The sequence below is a fragment of the Manis pentadactyla genome, chromosome 1, assembly GCF_030020395.1.
Source record: "Manis pentadactyla isolate mManPen7 chromosome 1, mManPen7.hap1, whole genome shotgun sequence".
Lineage (NCBI taxonomy): Eukaryota > Metazoa > Chordata > Mammalia > Pholidota > Manidae > Manis > Manis pentadactyla.
Window position 1 is genome coordinate 167,778,094 of NC_080019.1, and position 17,823 is coordinate 167,795,916.

Here is a 17,823-nt window from a genome sequence, read left to right on the forward strand (position 1 = left end):
AAAATCAAGTGATCTCAATTACTGTGAAAGTCCATGGTATTTATTTAAAGCACATTTACTGTGTATTTACTATAGGCATAAGGATAATGATTTATTGCATATAGTTTGGCTGCTGGCATCACAGTCACCTTTCCATTGATTTGAAAGCTATCTAATCTTTCTGTAAGATTAATACTTAGAATGTCAGCAAATCCAACCCATTACCTCTCTTGATACACTCATCCTCCTACCAGGGTAAGTGCAAGGTTCCTTTAAATGCAAACGGAGGACTTTCCATGACTATACAGTTTTGATCCCTGGAGTACCTATTAGCTCCATTCTTTCCCAGCAACTACACTCTAAGTACCTACAAATTTGTCCTATTTATGTATTCTCCTGATTCCCAGACCTCAAACATGTTTTACTTCTAGTTTCTGACTCCCTTCAGTCCTGAGTTGGAGTTGCTGTTTCTTCCCATGTGGTCATCCCTAGAATTAAAGGGATCAGTCATTTTTGACACTTACTAACACAGTGGCCAAATACGTGTAACCTCATACCAAGAGTTACAAATAATAGCTACCATTTATTGAGGGTTTATCATGTGTCAATTTGTATACTAGGTAATCACAAATTTAAATTAGTAATATAAAAATTTTAATGATTGATATATTGTTTAATAATTAAATTATTAATATTAATTATAAACTATTCATATAATCTACATAGTAGCCTGGTGATATATATATACACCTCTTTTATAGATGAGAAAGCAGAGGCTAAAGATATTAAAGTGACCAAAGTAACATCATAACCATCATAAAGTAGCAGTCTTTGTTCTCTAGAATCTCACAGTTTAAATTTAAAGGGCTATTTGAACAGAAATCAGTTGAGTATTATCCACAGTAAATACAAAGGGAGCAGATGAGAGAGAATTTTTTGTTCTGGAGGTGGCAGAATTGTGCTGAGTTTTGAATGGCGGAGATAACAGAGTCTTCATTAAAGTTTTACAGATCCATTCATATAAATCCTGCATGTTTCTTATTAAATCTATTGGTGTTATTATATACTTTTGAGTTATTGTGAATGGTATCATTTTTTTCATTACATCTTTTCCAACTGGTCATTGCTGGTATATAGGAAATCTATTGGTTTTATGACATTTATTTTATAATCTGCAACCTTGGCAAACTCTCTTATTATTCCTACTACTTTTTTATTCGATTCCCTTAGGTTGTCTGAGTAGGCAACAACCATATCAACTTCAAATGAAAATATACCTGGCTCCTTTTTTCCAAAATATATATCTCTTAAATTCCACCACAGCATTAAATAATATATGCAATAGCTAATATCCTCATCATTTTCTGAATTTAAATAGAAATACTTTAGAATTTCACAGTTGAATATAACATGGACTACTGGCTTAAAATGAAAGTTCTTCATCAAGTTAGGGAAGCTCCCACCTGATCCTAGGTCACTTAAGAGTTTTAAGCAGTAATGGTATCATTTTTTTCCTAGCATGTGTTAGAGGAAGAACAACAGGAGAGAAATCAAATGTGAAATCAAATTTTCTTAAACTGATGGAACTAAGCTGAAATGATCTTGAAGAGAATTGAATAGAAGTTAGCTGTAGTTTAGGAGAGATTAAGCTAGAGATACAGGTCTGTCAAGGGTCTGAACAACAGCAATAAGTCAAATATTAAGAGTAAATGCACCATGCAAGGGCCAAGGCCAGCTAAATGAGCAGTAAGCTCAAGGATGCTTACCTCGAGAGAGTGGAGGCCTGGGCATGTTTGAAGAGAGACAGAGCCAATAAAGAAAAAATTTAAGCAAACCAGATAGAAGGAATTATTCATAGAGAAAAATCTGAGGAGGTGGGAAAGTGGGAGGTTTGGAAATAGAGAGGGAGAATAAGACCAGGAGACAGATGTAGGAGTTCATTTGTGTTGAAGTATATAAGAATATGCCCAAAGTATGCACATAGGTATTTTCTGGGAGGGAAAAAGAAAAATGGCTTTCAGCTTCTCAGAGAAATAACAGATGGGGTTATCTGCTCAGAAGACGAACTAGACAGAAGAATAGAAGGACAGTATGGCAACAACTACAATGTGGAATTTTCCGGAGAATTAATTAGGGGAGAAAATAATTTCTGAACAACAATTAGGAGCAACTGTCTGAATCTATCAAGGGCTATTGGGCTCGAAGGTGAGGTTCACTCAGTGTGTGACCTTCTCTAACTGTTTTATAGGGCATGAGGTGATCTAGGACTGAGGACTGGCACAGGCAATGGGAAGCAGTCCAAGGAGGCAAAGGAATGCCGACCAAAACATCAGACATCAGAGGGCTGACCAAGGCAGCAAGCCCAGGGAGAAATTCAACAATGATCTAGTAGATTATAATGGATTGCATATATCCAGCCTTTACATATGCAAGTTAACAGGAGAGAAATCAACCTAATGGCTAAAATCTTTCACTGTGTATTCTCAGCTTAGACATCCATCAATAGGGCTGGCCCCTGAGCGACCCAAATCTCAGTTGTAGATGTTTTGTTAACCATGGTTTATCTTTGAGTTGCCTTTACTGTGGCACTGATATATATTTTTGTTCCCATCCAGTAATGTGAAAAAGAAATTGAGCTTATTATGATCAGTAAGTTTAGATTTTTAACCTTATTTCTGCCACACAATTGTGTAACTTGGGGAAGATTTTATCTTTTTAGATCTCAATTCCCTCACCTCTTAAAGAGAGGGAATGGAGACAGAAGGAGGGAAGGAGAGAAAGCAGAAGAGAGAGAGCTATTAAGGTAGATGCATTTAGTGATGTCCTCCCAGTCCCAACAATCCAAAGCCATAAACCAATGAACATTTTCTGTGGTCTTAGAGTGCTTTTAACATTATTTTTGCTTAAAATCCTTTTCTTCCTCTGTAACTCTTCTTCATGAAAATCGTCCATCTTGTCTCCATTTTCTTCTGTATTTAAAAATCTCCTCCTCTTCATTCTTCCATCTCGTCCTCCTCCTCTTCCTCTGACACATGCTAGGAAAGATTAAAACCATGATATCTCTAATAAAATTATTTATTTTATTATACAAACTATTTCCTTCTTTTCCATGGTTCCCTCTTTTCATTAGGGTATCTCTTTACTATTTTTTAAAAATAAAGGTATCATTTTTATTGCCATTATTATTATTATTACAGCTTTGATACTGCTACAATGCCTATACATGAAAATTATCCTCACTTCTAATATCTCATTTAGTTAGATTCTTCCTAGTGAGACTAGCAGAACTCCACAGGGCCTGGAGGAGGTCAAACTTTGATTTCAAGGATCACCCAATGAATATTGCTATTCATCAGTCAAGAGCGAAGAGGTGAATTTGTTCCAAGTTCTAATTAAGAGCAAAAAAACCAGATGATTATGCAACAGATGTTTAGTAATTAAAGAACTAATGATTGATCAGTAACTTTATTATAACACTTCTGGTAAAGGATCGTCCTTATCATCAGTGTTACTTAAAGATAAATTGGTGATTATAGGTATTTTCCTAAATAAATGTAAAGATTCTCACTGAATGTTTTAAGAAACAGACACAGAATTTGGTCCACCTACAAAGTGGTAAGATCGATCTAATCCTGTCAAAACAAGAACAAGGGCTTAAATGTGTTCGTTTAATTTTATTTCAATGTTTAAGTTAATATCTTATCTTATGTCCCATCCCCTAGTAAAAACTCTGAGCAACTTAATAAAGGTAATAAAGTACAGCATGATAAAGTAAGTCTGGATGTTCATCTGCTCATACTGCAATATATTAGCAGTGATTATCTGAATGATGGGGTGATCTTTAATTTTCCTTAAAAAAATCATTGTGTATCTGCATTCTCTAAATTTCATAGCAATTAACATGTATCAATAATATGATATAAATAATACACATAAAGGTTAAAATAAAGGAGCAATTACTTAAAATGAAGTCAAAAGTGAGATTACTTTTCAGAATGCATGCTCTGAAGTCACTTAATGCTTGCTTGCTGCCAACTACAAATTTAACTGAGTTTCGTGCCATCCAGTGCAAAAAGAAAAACACAACCAATTTCATAATCCAGAAGGTGTATGAGGTTAAAATCTCATCCATTTCTCAAGAGAGGCACATGTGTTCCTGTTACTGATACTTAAAAGATATCCTTAACCTGGGTTACACTGGAATGTAAGAAATAAAAACCCTAACAACCTTCTCCTGGAAGGTACAGTGATGAATTTCATGAAGTGGTCTGTGTATCCATCAGTTCAAACTAGTGACTTTTTTCCACAGAATAACTCAGTGTAAAGCAATTGCCTAGAGGGTTGACATGGTGTCCATAGTGTATTGGACTGACTGACAGCTGTCTTATTTCAGGCCTAGATTTTAGAGTGATCAGAGGAATGGATATAGTGCATAATCTTCAAGAAATCCTACATAAATATTGTTTCTTTCATTCAAAGTTTTAATAGATAAGCAATAACGAATTTATTATTATCCTTTCTGGCAAGCCTTGAGAATGCAGTCATCTGAGGAGACTAGTTAATACTTAGACATGCTTTCTTGTAGTGGAAGAATGAATATTCTTTTATAAATTTAAAGATCTTAGCAAGGACAGATGCATGAATAGATGGCCATCCCATCTCTCTCAGAGGCTGTCAGAATGAACACTTATGGGAAAACCAGCCAGTGCTCTCCTTACAAAGCAATCTTGGACTTATTTTAATACCCTTGAATGGGGTTGGACTTTATCTTGAAAGGGCGAAGTTAAAAACTGAATTTAAATATATTATTTTTAAAAATTCAGATTTGATACTATACCTTTTTCCAGCTTCCCCTAAAGTTAATATCTTACATGGCTATGGTACACTTGGCAAGCCAAGAAATTAATCTCATTACAATGCTATTGACTGAACTACGGACTTTGTCTTTCCACTAATGTTCTTTTTTCTGTTGAAGGATTTGACCCAGGACACCACTGTGCATGTAATCATCATGTCCCCTGAGTCTCCTCCAACCTGTATAGTTTTTTGGTCCTCCCCTATTTTTATGTGTTGAGATTTTTAAAGAGCCCAGGTTAGATTTCTTTGTAAAATATATCTCAGTTTGGGTTTGTCTAATGTTTTCTTATGATTCGACTGAGGTTATGGATTGGGGGGAAACCTACCAAGGAGGTGAATTGACTTTTTCATTGTATCATACCGTGCTGGGTACATGCTATCAACATGATTTATCACTGGCTAACCTCTATCACTTGGTTAAGGTGGTGTCTGTCATGTCTCTCCACTCTAAAGTTATTAGTTTTCTTTTCATTCACTCTTCTTTGGAAGTGAGTCATTAAATTCAACCAAAGCTCAAGGGGAGAGGAAAGCTCTGCTTCCTGGAGCAAGGAATATCTACATATATTCCTGAGAATTCTTGTCTGTGAAGATTTGTCCCTTCTCCTCCATTTATTTCTTTTTCAATTATTTATTTACATTAGTATGTACACATGGGTATTTGTTTGATTCATTGGGTTTTAATCCACTGTTCTCATTATTGATTTTGTTGCTCAGATTTTTCCGATTTTCTTCATTGGGAGCTCTGTCAGGTTGATTACTGTGTGTCTGTGTGTCCATCCCTTTTTTTTCTCTTTTTCTTTTGCTCTTTCAGTTTTAAAGCATTTTCTTTCTGACACCACAAGGCACTCTAGGCTTATCTTTATTTTTCCTGCACTAGCCCAAGAATTAGCCACATCTCTAAGGAGCCCTGTTACCTAATTTTTTATTCATGAATTCAGAAACTTAAAATGAGGTTTATTTTCACTTAAGTACCTCAAGGCTGATGCAAATTTGCAGATGGTCCATCTTATGCATGTGGATCTTCCCTTGATCTTTTAACTTTCACAGTGTCAGAAATCGTATCTGACATGCAATTGAAGAACTTACCAGTTATCAGAAAGCTTCTGTTTTTAACCAGATAAATGCCATTTACACAAGCTCTAAAATGGTGCATATTATTCTTGTTCAGTCAAATCTTTTGTGACTGAGAATGGTTTAATTAAATTCTCCTCTAAGAAATAGTGCAATGCCAGTTTATGTTTTTGAATTTGGTGGAGATGAGTGTAAATTTCTTAGCTTGCACTTTCTAAATATATTTCCTAGTTTATCTGTCCTGAAATATGGTACCAACATTGTTGAGGTCTAGACAGCTGGCTAAAGCTAAATGCAAGCTATTTTTCCCTATGAGCCATATGCCCTGGGAATCACTTTGCTGATAGATTTATAACCCTTTGCTATGATCAGAAGGAAAGTAGGTGTGTCTCTAAAATATACCATACATAATCCAGGCACGACCAGGGAGAGCAACAATTTATTGCCACTTCTTCAGTCTTATGAATACAAAAGGGGCAGGAAGTAGATTGTCAACATGAAAAAGACTCTAGCTGTGTTTTCAGGAGACTATATTTTTTTCTGAATAAATGTTTATTTAATCCATTTCTTTAAAATAGTACTGCAACCTTCCTGTATAAGTTGAATTTGCTTCTCTAACACCCACATCAAAATTTCTCCCAGCACAATACCCCAATATTAAAAATTTAGGTAAAAAATCTTTTTCTTAATAACCTTATAGTCTCCATGATGCAATGTTTATTTGATTTAGTGCTCCAGTATGTACTCTTTACTGATCAATTGCTTTGGCAATGGTCAAAAATCAGTAGTTTCATTGTCATGTTCCTTAATTTTAATGGTCTATATACTACTAGGAGACATAAACTGGGCATATATAACAGTAGAAATAGGTTGGGGAAGGAACTAATTCATGCTTATGTTTGAACATAGAGAACCAGTCTGGCCTTAAAAACCCATTCATCAAAACCTTTGTTCCAACACTTCTGCTTTTGCATTATTGGAAGAAATTTCTGATAATCTCATTTCCTGTAGAGTCTAAATGGGCCACAGTGGTCAAGTTTCTATTCCACCTCATCATTCACAAAGTCTTTAGTTCCATGGAAACAGCAAAACAGAGAGAGGAAGAAAGGTAGTTCCTGATAATAATGGTGATTGTATCACCAGGCTTATACATTACAAATTGCCTTCTTGTACTCCACCTCTTTAGAGATTCCTAATCAATTTTGCCTGGACACTGACTCAAGTAGAGCATCTTGCATATTGTTTCAAACACCCAAGTGCTTTCACTAATAACAGGACCAGAGTACCAAGTAAGGGTGGATCTCCAGGTCTTCTTTAAGGATCTAAGCAGCTTGAGGGCTTCCAGGAAAGATAGCTCTCCCTTGACCAGAAGACTTCCATAAAGTACAATTAGTCAAAGATACCAGAACATAAAGAGTACCCGAATACAATGGGGGCAGGGGTAGGGAGTTAGTGGGATGACATCAGTTGTATTGAAGAATGGACAAATATGAAAGGCCTCAACAAGAACATAAAAACATCATAGTTGCTATTATTGTTTCCAGTTTTATTATTAGGTGAACAGCCAAGGAGATACCATAGATAGAACATGAGAGGTTTATGGTGTCAGAGATCTCATGAAGCAGCCAAGTTCAACTAAACTTCCTCATTCTAATAGCACCAGTGTCAGCCGAAGATGTACTTAGTACAATAGAAGTCTGTTTTCAAAGTCAGTAATAACCTTAGAGATTTCCCCATTTTTCAAATAAAATGAAATTGAGAGTTACTAACTTGTCCACTTTCACTCAAACTGTCTCTCCTACTTTTAAAGCCTCCACAGAAAGATAATGGAACTCTTCTCTATGACTCCTCTCAGAGTTCATCATTGTTGACTGTCACAGTATTTCTACTGATGTCTAGCTTGAGTATCTCATGCTGCAGTTTATGCTCCTTCCCTTAACAAATAGGAAAAGCAAGATATGCATATTCTTGTTGTGCATTTTTCTATCTCAATGGAACATTCTTCAACTTACAGATATATGATTTGGGAAAAACTGTTTTTAGAGCTGACAGAAAAAAAATCATCTGATTCACACTCCATTAACTCTTCTTTTTTAAGAAAGTCCTTTTTCCAGTCTTCCACTGAGCTGAAGCATTGCTTTTCACAAATAGACTGCTCTCCTATGATTATATATTTGCCTTTAAATGTTAAACATGAAAGACTGTTCATTTAAGAAGACTTTTGATAATCAAACCTAAAGAAATGTCTCAAAAAGAACCAATTTTTTTTTTCATAGCTTTGCTGATTATCGCTCTGCAGCATGATATTAACTTCATGGAACAATGAAAGTTAAAACTCTACAGGGGAAAAGCACCCCCCAGAAATTTTCCTTGAAACCACATCAGCATAGGAAATGCTTAGCAAAAGTTTATCTGTGGCTAAGAATAGAATGCAATTGTTATACAAAGCTGTGGTTACCTGGCTTAAATTCCTTTTCTTAGGAAAGTAATGGATCCAGAAACTAATAATTCCAGATAAATATATATATATACATACATATATATATATATATATATACACTAGACCAAATGTTATTTAGGATGAAAGTAGATTTTTCACTATAGAGAGAATCTGCTAAGTTGCAAAATAAATATGTTTTAAAGGAACTATCTATTCATTAAGCATTAACGCATCCAGTAGAGAGAGGCCCTGCCTGGTATGCCCACACACAATGAAGGTGAGCTGTCAGGCTGGTTTCTCATAGGAGAATCAAGTAGTCTGCGCTTACCAAATTACTGTGCTATCCAAAAGTGGCCACTTAACCCCTTGGATGCCTTTTATCCAAATTCATGGCTATTGAGAAGAGCATCTGATTGGCTAAAAAGTGACTTTGAGGCAGTGTGGGTATTATTTCTCTTTCTGTCATTTTCTTCCTAGTAAAAGCTCCTTATCTGACATTATGCCCCTGATGCTAATTTGATGCACAAGATGCTGTGTTGAGTCTTTCTGGCAGCCTCCGTAACAAGTGCACCTTCTCTAGATGCTACAATGGCTTCCTACTGCGGGAGCTGGAGGAGTCTTTTGCATGTCATAAAGTTCAAGCAACCCTTTTCTCAGATAAGCAACTCAGGCTGAGACAGACTGAGTTACTTGCTCAGGACGGCCAGCTTGTTAAAGACAGGGCTTCAAAGAAAGCCCAGATCTCCTGACTCCCACCCCAGTGCTATCTTTGGTTTGCTAAACTACCCTTGATCCCCTAAGTGGGAGGTGGGGGAACTTCTAGTTCAAAGTCATAGCAGCACCATGTAAAATTCAATGTATTGTAACCTCAAACACTGAAGGGGGGAATGGAATAGGACTTGGGTCTCATAATGAATGAGCACAAAAGCACCAGGGAGGGCGGCCTGGGAGATCCTGTGGAGCTAAGGTGGTGGTGTAGGGGGGAAGACTAGGAAAACCCCTGGGGTTTGGGGAATGTTGGGCTTTTGTGTATGTGTGCCTCATCCCTTTATGTTAGAGGCCAACCAAGCCTCAAGTAGGGCCTTCAGTGTTTAAATTTCAGTGCCTTAAGCAACAGTAACAGAAACCCTACCACTTACCGAAGGACTGTGACAGGTCAGAAACTATGTTAACCTCATTAACTGCCTTAGGCAATTTGCTCAAAATTTGTGTACAGAAGGTCTCACCTTTGCAGATATGGTCAGGCTGTGCCTCTAACCTTCCATCCAGGAACCTGCCTTCCCAGAGCGTCAGTCATATCTAGATTCTGCCTCTTTGTCCGGCAGCTAGACTGAGTTTGGCTCTTCATTCTGGCAGCACCATGAACAGTCAGGCTGAGGACCAGTCTCCCCAGTACTGTATTCCATTCACACTCCAGAAGCTTTTCCCTGGTCTGGCCTCTGGAAGATTGCAGGTACATCCTGGGGATAATAGCTGCTGGCCCTGGAATTGCAGCCTCTGTTGTTCATCCTGGGAGCTGGGAAAACCCAGTTACACCTCTGGCCTCTTTTTATCATTTGTATAGATGCGATATAATGTCAGTTTTTTAAATGAAGAAATCCCATTTCTATTCAAGGTTAGTGATGTGATAACGCAGACTAGAGCTGTCATCCTGGGTTTGAGAGCCACCTGATTCCCAAACTAGCTATTTAACTCAAGTTCAAATACTCCGTGCTAATTTATCTCTCCATGATATTGCACCCATGATTTTCTCTATTCAGAACACCTTCCTTTCTTTATCTATTCGGTAGTGTTGCACTCCGCTTTTAAGGCTCAGCTCAAATGTGTACTCTGCTAGGACTTTCCCCATCACTCCATTCCTTTCCCACTGTGGGGAGGCTGTATTTGTAGAGGAAGAAAAGAAATTGTGAAAACAGAGTTCTCAAGTCGTCAGGAGCCATAGTGTTTAATTAATCAAAGTGGTAAGTCTATAGGGTACAGGATCCAAGAATGGTAGGTGTGGTAAGATGACTAATGAATAAAGATTTTTTGATACAAAACAAATTATGACTCAGGTATCCTCACTTTGAATCCAAGGCTGTCTTCATCACACGAGGCTGTTGCCACATTAAATTGTGAATTTAACATTCTGTACAGAGGAGATGCATTAGTCGGCTGCATCGACACACTTTTGAAACTGCAGCATACAGACAGCAACTGCTCTTAGCAATGAGGCTGAGGTGAGCCTTTCACTGTGTTTCTGAACTGAGGCACTTTACTGGAACAGCCTGAATGTCAGATGAATATTATCAGAAATGGGTAGCATAGTCTTCCCGCTCAGGAATCTGTGCTGCTTTCAAGAACAAGGAGGAAGAAGCAAAAACCAAAAAGAACAGAGATCACTGAATTAAAAAAAAAACAATGACAAATTGATCTTTTGAATTAATACATAAAGATAGGATGTCCAGCACACCAGTTCTTCTGTGACTGGCAGCTAACTGTCTACCTCTTGGTAGAAAAACATCCCTTGCACAGAAAAGGGTCCAGTCATATTTAAGAAAATGAAAAGCTGTTAAATAGCAATAATAGATGCAAACAGGAAGTGAGAAGTCCAGAGAATGCATCAAAAAAAAGCAAAGGAAATAACGTGCTAGATGGCCCATTCTAAATGTAGCTTTGGTACCCAGAGGGCAAAAAAATTGAGAACACATTCTCCAGCTGAATTTACGGGAGTGGAGTGTAAGTTCATTAGCTCATCAGGACAAAGTACTCAACAGTAAGAGAGTAGCAAAAAAATAATTCTGCCCTTCAGAAATACATTTTTTAACTTTAGGTAGCAGGAGTTGAGAGATTTCTTGATGAAAAATGCCTGCAGCCCTGCTATCACATTAGCCTTTATGATTGGGAACTGGAGGATTCACTAAAGGCACCCAGAGATGAAAGCAGAAGGTGAATGCCCTGCGTCTGATAGAGTGTCAGACACAGAAGGGGAAGCAAAGGAAAGTTTTCCCTGAATGCCAAGTGCACATTCCCCTGGGTAAAAGGGAGGACAGCTGTTGAGTTGCTCCCTCTTGGGATTAATCGTGAACAGCTTTTTTACAGTTGTTTCAACTTTATGATACTACCAGATAAAAATAGTTATCTCTATTAGGGCTTTGCAGTTTTTTAAATGCTTCAAATTACATGACTTTTAATAGCCTCTGCTCACAATCACCCCACATGTTTATGCATTTTATTGCCTGAGCTGATCTGTGGCAAGTCACGGTCCCTTCCACTTTGTTCCCAGCCATCACCCACTTCTATGTGATCCTGACACTGTTCCATCCCATTAAGTTAAGGCCTGAGTCAGTCTCCTACCCTTGGCTCTGACTCCCATTTTCTGGCCTGTCTCTGTTGTTTGAGCTTTTGTAAATGCTCATGGCTGCACAGCCAGGTTCCAAGTCCTCCAGACACTTCAGGTCACTCATCCAATTCCTTACGCTTTTCACTGCCAGCCTAATTCCTCCACCCACCCCAGCCACTCCCAGGTAATTTTCTCCTTAACCAGTCCAGTTAGTGTGAAATAAACCTTAGTACTTCCCTGATTGCCCAATATTCTAGCTGGGCCTGTTTTTTTAGACAAGGAAACTGACCCTGAGAGAAGTTTCATTGGCCAAGATCACATATCTCATAAATGCTTGAGGTACAACCCCAATTCAAGCTATTTCTAAGCATCAGCAGCCTAAACATTAACCATCCTTTCTTTACTCCCCCATCACATATTACTCAACAGAAAACACTATTTCAGTGTAAATTAACCGTCTCTCCTATAAGGATTTCAAGACTGGAGATCTCTCCTACCTGTTAATTTTTCAAGTTTACAGACAGTGCCGTGGCCTGGATTGCTTTGGTTTGGTATAAGTGATATAAAGATCCAGATAGAATGCCCCATGTAGTAAAACTGTAACTACAATTAGGGATGTGTGTGCTCACATGTGTGCATGTATGAGTAGCTAGGAGGGAAATCTGGGAAGGGTAGCCCCTGATCAAGGATCTCATCACGGAGGGCCTGTATGCCATATTAAAGCATTTGGTTTTTGCCTTGAAAACCTGAATGAGCCTTAAACTGTTTTTAAGCAAGAGAGTAATAGAATCACATTTGTAGTGTTTGTATTATGTTTTGTGGCTTCAGCCTGCTGTGTACCACAGATATACTCCCAACAGACTTAAAGGCATGGACAAAAAGAGGTCAAAGTCTTGAGGGGATTCTCAAACCATAAGTAAATCCAAAAGGATCATCTTTCATCAAGCAAATTAATTCCAGCATCTATGTTGATATCTTCTTGACAATTTGTAAATTTCATACAAGACAAAGATTAAATTAAATTACATGCAGAAAAAATATTTTAAATCAGATATCAACTCCAGTGTTACTGAACTATTTTCCATTTCATTTTAGCATATAATTGAAGAAAACATATCCTGTGTTGTACACCATTTACTTTCCATTAATAACAGTACTCTTTTGGAGATGTCCTTGGCTGACCGAGCATTGTCTCCCAAAAACAGAAAGATAAATAACAAGTAGATTGTTCATCAAGTGACATTGCTTTTGTCTGAAAACTTATCCCATTGCTGTTGGAGGTTTAAAAAAGAAAAGTAGAAAGTCCTGAATTGCCTGAGTTGCAGTTTTCTCAGATGAATATATAATAAATCAACCTCAAAGCCTGACTATATAAACGTATGGTTTCTGTTCTAAAAGGGCTTGCTCTGGTGCCTGGAGAATCAAAACAACTTTTGGAGAAACTAAATAATATTGTTGGCCTTTAAAAATTACCTCTTGGATTGTAATAATGAAAAAGAACAAAGTTTAGGCCCAAAGAGTTGCATCTACTGTGGTCTATGCTTCTACCTGAAGTACCTGAAGGGGTGGCCTGTAAGTCAAAGTAATCAGCATCCCAGGCAGCCAATCCTTGAAAAGCAGAAGACAGGTACTTCCTAGGAGCTGTCTGGACCTGCAGTCATGAGACACTGGCCCTGGCACAAAGAGGCTGTGAAAAATCTCATTAATAATGAATAAAGCAGGAGACTACCACTGGTCATATCAAGGGCTACGACTTCATAAGAAACCTGAAGGACGGAACTTGGTCACTATGTTATATATAAGCTGAACAACAGAGTCTCAGTCAGAACAGGTAGTGACAGGAAGTGGAGAATTCAGATAACTGAATTTACAGAACACTAAAAATAAGTGACTCTCATTTACTACAGCTCCCATGTTACTACACAATTGATTATCATCATGATGAAAACCCGATCACATCTGTGCAGGTTCCTGATAGGCTGTTAAAACTGGTATTTTTCTAACTCATGTTTCAAAATTTATTTATAGAGATGGCTCAGGAAAGTGAGGAAAGGAGAGGGGAAAAAGGACTCCAGATTCTATACTCCATACATCAAAACAGGGCTGGAGTTCACTTGTTTGATCTTCCTCAAAAAGCAGTTTAGGTCTATCTATTGATACTTATCCCTTGAGGGTCTACTCTTTCCCCCTAAGTGGCCTATCAGAATAATTCTCCCAAACAAATGCAAACCCATTCACCATCTCTTCCCATCCAAGAGTTCTGGTAAGTAAACTTTTCTCCCTCTTTTTACATTCTATGTAACATTTTAATGTTCTAGTCAACTACCCATTTGACCTGGCTCTGATCACAGCTGGATGCCATCCATCTGAGAACAGCTACACACAATGTGACATGTTTTATAGCATATTTCTGGTTTATCAAGCTTATTCCAATGCATTTCTTCATTTACATATCCTTCTGAGCATATTAGAGAGAGTACATGGCATGTGCAAGGTCGTTCAGATCTTAAATAGCAGAGACAGAAACTCAAATTCAAGTTCTCTGACTGACCTAACCTTTAAAATATGCTTCTAGATTGGGACTCCCAGCCCTTCTCTGTACCTAGTAGTCACTTTTTTCAGTGCTAAAAAAAGAGAAAAGGATAGCCCTTGTCTTAGCTGCCATAGGCAGTTATGATATAAATGAAGAACTTAAAATCTAGGTCAGTAAGCATGACATCTTTAATGACATAACAGATGTGCATGATTGTCTAAAATAGACCCTCTGATACTAATTGTTATAATGATTCTAAGAATGTGTAAGGTAAATAACCTCTGGAGTAAACTGATTTGGGGGCTCCATTAACTCCTGTATGACTTTGGACAATAGTGAAAATTTCTTAATTAACTATTTAACCATATGATCATGCTGAATATTTTACCACATACTGTGAGCAATTTGGTGGAGCGAACTAAAGGGAACTTTATCTGGAGTTAACAAGAACACAATTTCCAAGTCATTTCAAAATGCCATTTACTTACAAGTCAGGCTTTCTTTAAAAAAAATGGTAATAGGGAATTTCAACTATGGTAATATTTGTACAAGTTAACAAAAATATGAAATATAGATCTATTTTTTATATGTGAGTTTTATCACTTTAATATTCTCATAGTATCCAGCACTAGGATAATATAAAGCTCACAATTAGCATATTAAAGTAAAAACCAAGGACAGCTTAGCTTTTATTTTATTCAGTTCTAAGTCAAAACATGTTTATTGGGCTCTTATTCAATAAAGAGCCTGGAGATTATGTCTGAGTCCCTGCTCTGAAAGTACTTAAGGTGTGGCTTCATTGAGTGAATATGGAAGTTAATATAGTAGCAGGCTTGAAATGTTTATGACAGCTCTCTCAACTTCCCATTAAAATACCCATGAAATTACAAAAAAAAGTTTAAAAAAAAGAAGCTGGCAGCATCACTGAAAACTCAAGATAAGAGAAGACCATATGCCAAATCCGGGTGGAATTTCAACTAATTGCATCAGCCGTGGGGATAAATTCAAGAAGCATATTTTTGAACTGCACAACACATGCTCTCTAATCTCTGAACCAGAACAAGCCAGATGGACCTAGTAAGGTTAGAAAAGACTTTGATTCACCTTCTCTGCAAGTGCTTAGTTCTGAAACAGTGAAGAACTGACTAGAAAAACAGGTGGCTGTTCTCCAACTCCAGAGGAATTAATTTTGCAGCCAGCTAGAACCAAGGTATTTCCCTTCCACATTTTCCCTCTATGGTTTTCTTTTTATTACCATCATTTCAAAATGTCAATTCCCAGAAAACAGCACAGAAGGAAGTACATAGGGATGAGAAGAGACTTGATAAAACATAGAAAGTGTTTGTCCCCTAAACTTGGGCAGAGATAAGAAGAGTGTTAGAAGTGAAGGCTAGAAGCTGTGGTCTTTCACGTAATTCCACTTTTCAAAATATTATAAGTTGCATCATACCCCCTTGTCCAGTGAAAGAATCTGACGGAGCAAGAAAAGTCCCAGGAAACTCACTAAATTCCTAACTTCCAACAATGATAAATTGAGTAAGAACACAATTTAGTTTTATTTTAAAGACACAATTTTTCAGACAACCAGAAAATGGTGGTGGAGACCTAGAACATGCCACTAATCCTTTCTGATAGCAAATTCTAAAACTTCATTTATGTCTCCCCTGATAATAAAGCATAAAAAAGACACACACTGAACTCATAAAAAAAAAGTTGCCATAGAGAGATCATCGTTCTGAAGATTCATAGGAAAAAATTCTTTTTCTATTATAAAACAATGGAAACTTTAGAAGCTTCTGCTTTGAATCCTCAAAATATGATGAAAGGAGAGTACTTTCTATCCTCTTTAAAGTTTTAAAATGACAGTAAAAGAGTGGTTTCTCCTTTCCACTCTTTGATATCACACAAAAATCAAAGAAACTGAGCAAGAAGAGTACCATCTCCATTTTCAACAAAACGAAGAGATGTCTATAACTTACTAAGATTTTTGAGAACTGAATGTACTAAAGGTCTAACAGCATTATGGAAGAAATCTAGAATATATGCTTATAACTGTAAATGTCAGACACAGCAGTAAGAGTGAAGATCTCCAAAGTCATTGGCACCCCAGTGAGTTCTGGTTTGGAATAATGAGAATGGAAATATTGTCTGGTAGCAGTCACTTCCCTGGACTTATTTTTGCCATAATGTCTCAAGCAACAGGGAAATCAAGGTTAAGTAAGAAATCACACAGAGGAGCCCTATTTGTTGGAAGATGTCTCCTAGTAAAGCAGGGGATGAGAGACTGCATATGGTGGTTCACCCTGCCAGTTGATCCCAATGGGCTGGGGAAAGTAAGGACAAAAAAAGTCACACACACACACACACACACACACACACACACTTCTATCTGAGATGAATTTGTACAAGTTTGAATCACAGTCTTGATCCTTAACCCATAAGAAGCTAATATGAATTATATGAATAGTAATAAAATAAAAAGAACTAACACAAGATCATTACAAAGATATTACAAATAAGCAGAGGAATATAATATGTAAATAACTTGTAGACAGAATATACTCATTCTAAAATTTTTTTGATGGACCAAGCAACAATTGTGGGCAAATGTACTCCCATAAAAATTAAAAATAAGCTTAATTGTCTCTGAATTACTTTTAAAGAATTTGTCTCTAAAATAAGAGGGGAGATATGGCAAGGCAACAAAAGGAGATAACATCTGAGCTTTCACTGGACCAGTAACTGTAACAGAAGTAAAGGACACATTAGAAACGGAATACTGGGAACTGCTGAAAACAGTTTAAGCAAATGAGGCAAATGATAGGCTTGATAAAAAGGAGTAAAATGAAATAAAAACAAGTGAAATGGAAAATACTACAAAGATTATCTGTATGAAAACAGACATGGAAATCCAACAAGTATAATTTCTATCTCTATGTCCCCCATAAAAGGGTTCCAAAATAATGAGACAAAATATCTTTAAGGATATTTATAATATTGCCAAAATTTCTTAAAAGCCTTTAATCTATAGACTGTAAGGTCACATCATGCCTTGGGAAAAATGTTCACACAATCATCCACACTAAGAAATATATTCTCATAAAATGACCAACTTTAAAGATAAGAAAAATAAGACTTTGATCGTTGAAAGCTAGTCATCTATTAAGGGGAAAAATAAGATTCATTTCAGACTTTTCCACAGCAATTTTTAAATCCAAAAGCATTACACAATTCTTAAGGGGAAAAGTATGATTCAAAAATTTTACACCTAGCTAATCTGTCCTTAAGATATAAGGGTAACAAAAAGTTTGAAACAGGCCAAATTTGATCATGTCTTAAAGACAAAAGAAAACTTTAGCCAACCAAGATATAAATGTAGACCTTACAGAAAAGAGTATGTCAGTGAGCATTTGATTCATTTAGCTATAAATCTGAAACTAATGCAATTATGGGGATAATAATTACAGAACAGAGTATAGAGCTTGTAAACCCAGACAATGTAGAAATAATCAAAAGATCAGAAAAAATAACTGTAATAAATAATGATAATTACCCTAAGCAAATGAGCAGGAGTTAATAAGCTAGAAATCATAAATTAGTAGAATAAATCTAAGTGCTGAT

The 17,823-nt window shown here is 36.9% G+C and overlaps 1 long non-coding RNA gene across 1 annotated transcript in view; it reads right to left on the bottom strand.

Moving 5' to 3' along the window:
• Positions 1 to 924: 924 nt before the first annotated feature.
• The window catches only part of LOC118936196 (uncharacterized), a 45,424-nt gene continuing 28,525 nt past the window's right edge, over positions 925 to 17,823 (bottom strand). Inside the window, exon 4 of the long non-coding RNA XR_005034152.2 lies at positions 925 to 3,014. This is a non-coding gene — a long non-coding RNA (uncharacterized LOC118936196). The remainder of the gene's footprint in view (positions 3,015 to 17,823) is intronic.